Here is a 3,690-nt window from a genome sequence, read left to right as displayed (position 1 = left end):
AATTAATTTTGAAATGTTCAGCAGGAAATAGTGCTTCGGACAATTTTCTGTTTGAAAACTTTAAGCACACGTTAGAAGTCACGAGGGCTACTTGTCCAGCAATTTTTCATATTGCTGAAGTTATTATTTTTCTCTCTCTCTCTCTCTCTCTCTCTCTCTCTCTCTCTCTCTCTCTCTCTCTCTCTCTCTCTCTCTTAGAGGTTAGGAATACGTTAGGCAAGCATATTATCTTCTTTGCTGAGTAAATTTTTATAACGGCAAAAGATTTCGTTTAGGTCATGTAAGCCAAAATTTGTCTAGCATTTGTGTTGGTTTAGGTCCTCAATAAAACACCGCACATGATAAATTCCATCCCGTTTTATTTCCCAGTATGTAAGCAGTGAGTAAGAGTGCACCCTTTTCATTCATTTCCCAGACAAGAGGAAATTTCCTAGAACTACAAGGTTGTTTCCCAAAATTACCTCTGTGTTAACCTTTTCCCACGACCAGGTGTTCGCTCGCCCATTCAATCAGCTCTAAATGACCTTGGGGCTAACTGCCACCCGTCATAACAAACCTCAAGTGCTCTCAGTATTTGTCAACACTTTTGTTTTCCTTGTTCAGACGCCGTGCATGTGCAGACCCTGTCATAACAAACCCAGTTCCATGTGACTCAGTACCAGTAAAGTAAACATGTTTCTCAATGATTGCATGCTTGTCAGGTCCAGTAGAGTAGCGAAACTTTGTGCTATTCTTTTGTGCACGTGATCTCAGCAAATATAACTTTGCCAGTGCATGGTAGATTTAGGATTTTTGTACTCGTCATATCCTACCGCATTTAATCTCGTGCACTTCAAAATAAGACCGATCTTTCCCTTGTCAAATTTTATGCATTTCATCCTTGGCTGAGAAGCCAGCCAAAATGTTTATTCATGCACCTAATTGTGTATAATCAGATTACCACTTCCAAATTGCCCAGAGCAATACAATTCATAAGCCTTATCATTTAACCACCAGCCAGCTCCAACATCTCTAAGCAAAACACTATTTAAGGCTTGCATTAAACATTGTGCTAACTCCAAGTCCATACGAGACTTCTTTTCTGTTCATTTGAACAATCCACGTCCTTACAGGACCCCTCATCTGGTCATTGCAAACCATCCAAGTCCATCTGAGACTTCTTATCCGTTCCTTCGAACAATCCAAGTCCTTACAGGACCCCTTATCCATTCATTGCGAACCATCCATGTCCATCCAAGAATTCTTATACATTCATTCAAACACTCCACATCCTTACGGGACCCCTTATCCGTCAATTTCGAACCATCCGAAGTCCTTGCATGACTTTCTTAAGTATCCGTCCATTTTGGACCACCTGAAGTCCTTGTGTGACTTCCCCAAATATCCGTTCATTTCGAACCACCCAAAGTCCTTGCATGATTTCCCAAATATCTGTCCATTTCAGACCATCCTAAGTCCTTGTATGACCTCCCAAGTATCTGTCCATTTCGGACCATCCGATGTCCTTGTGTGATTTCCCCAAATATCCGTTTATTTCGAACCATCTGGAGTACTTGAGTGACTTCTCCAAAATATCCATCCATTTCCGACCATCCTAAGTCCTTGCGTGGCTTCCCCAAAATATCCATCCATTTCAGACCATCCAAAGTCCTTGTGTGACTTCCCCAAATATCCGTCCCTTTCGGACTATCTGCAGTCCTTGCTTGACTTCCCCAAGTATCCATTCATTCCGAACTATCCAAAGTCCTTCTGTGACTTCCCAAGTCTCCGTTCATTTCGAACAATCCAAAGTCCTTACGTGACTTCCCAAGTCTCTGTTCATTTCTAACAATCCGAAGTCCTTACGTTCCTTCCCAAATCCGTTCATTTCGAACAATCCAAAGTCCTTACGTGACTTCCCAAGTCTCCGTTCATTTCTAACAATCCGAAGTCCTTACGTTCCTTCCCAAATCCGTTCATTCAAACTAACCTTGAGTCTTTTAGACATACTGAATCTGTTCATCATGAAACAACCTAGAATTATCACCTTTTAGCACAGTCCTAAATTCCACGTACCTAGGCCACCTCACCTGAAGGGGCACTCTTACTTGCGCGTAGCACCACCACTGGGACCTACCCCACGTCCTAAGACCTTATTGTTATTCCCAAGGGCCACGCCCATTCAAGCACCATCCCAAGATGACTAAGGCAGCCAGATCACAGTAAAATGAGGAGTTAAAGTTCTACATGGATGCTGGAGAGGAGCTGGCACTGATGGACCAAGAACTGAGGGAGTGGGTCCAAGAGAGGATAGATGCTGCCAAGGCAGAAAGAGAGGCAGAGAGAACAGAGAAGGAGAAAGAAAGATTAGCTCAGGAGAAACAGGAAGAGGCAGAGAGAGCAGAGAAGTAGAAAGAGAGAGCAGAGAAGGAGAAAGAAAGATTAGCTCAGGAGAAACGAGAAGAGGCATTGAGAGCAGAGAAGGAGAATGAAAGAGCAGAGAGGGAGAGAGAAAGGGCACATCAGCTTGCAATGGCAGTCCAAGCTGAACCCAAAGCCTGGCTCGACCATGTTAAGAAGGCCTTGGTGTCCTATAAGCCCTCTCCTGATGAAGTGTCCCTGATCCTGGGGAAACGTCTTGAGGGAAAAGGTACCATTCAATGCTCTCTGCCCCAAGGACCAAGGAGACCTCACCCTCATCAACCAAGCCATTATGAAAGCCTTTGAGATAACTCCCAACTGTTAGAGGCAATGGTGGAGAAGAATGCCCAAACAAACAGGACAAACCTGGTTAGAGTGGATCTTCAAAAGACACAAGCCTTAAAACGATGGCTAGACTCTCTCAAAGCCACTAGTGTGGAGGACGTCCTCGAACTTTTCCAGTTCAAGGACTTCCTATTCTATGCCCTGCCAGCTCTTGCTACTAATCTATGCGATAAGGCTCCTAAAACAGAGTCTGAGTGCTGTCGTTGGGCTGACAGCTGGGACACCAATCATTCTCATCTTAGTTGCCACGGATGAAAGTTATACTCCTCATCGAATGCCTCAACCAACTCTCAACAACCTCTCAAGAATGGACACCCCCCAAAAGAAAGCAGTGTGCGTGGACACTGTAAAAGAACAGGGCACCCCATTGAACAGTGCTGCTTGAAGGCTGAGAATCAGCCAGACACTCCCTCCAAGTTCCCAAATGGGACAACACCCCTACAAGCCACATCTGACTCTTGGATGAAAAGCAAAGGGCCTGTTCCCTCCACTGGGACAATGCCAAGCAAAGATTATAGCAGAAATTATTGCACCAACTGTAAGCCTATGGGAACTCAGCCTTATGGGCAAAATGCCCTAATAAGATGAGTACACCCGCCATTGCTTTGGCAGTGACAAATCCAAAATTCTCAGGCCCTCCAGCCGAGGGTCCCATATAAAATCTCTGCCAGTGCCACTTGAGTGTCCTGGACAGTGCACTGTTCTGGCCATTAGGAATGTCAAAGACATTCCAGAATTGATTCCTGTGCCTGGACCTGCCTTAGTGCCAGTGCCAGAGCACACCAAAGATCCTCCTTCAAGAGATCCCAGTCCTGATCATCTCTCTTCCTCAGGCTTGGCACCGTTACCAGTGCCAGTACAAGGGCCAACACAAAGCATACTCAGGTCCCCTCCAGAATCCTCCGACCTTAGCGGAAGCTTACCCAAAAGTGTGGCCTCACAACC

This window comes from Macrobrachium rosenbergii, chromosome 10, assembly GCF_040412425.1.
Source record: "Macrobrachium rosenbergii isolate ZJJX-2024 chromosome 10, ASM4041242v1, whole genome shotgun sequence".
NCBI classification, from domain to species: domain Eukaryota; kingdom Metazoa; phylum Arthropoda; class Malacostraca; order Decapoda; family Palaemonidae; genus Macrobrachium; species Macrobrachium rosenbergii.
The sequence above is the reverse complement of the archived record's forward strand: the minus strand, read 5'-3'. Positions refer to the sequence as shown.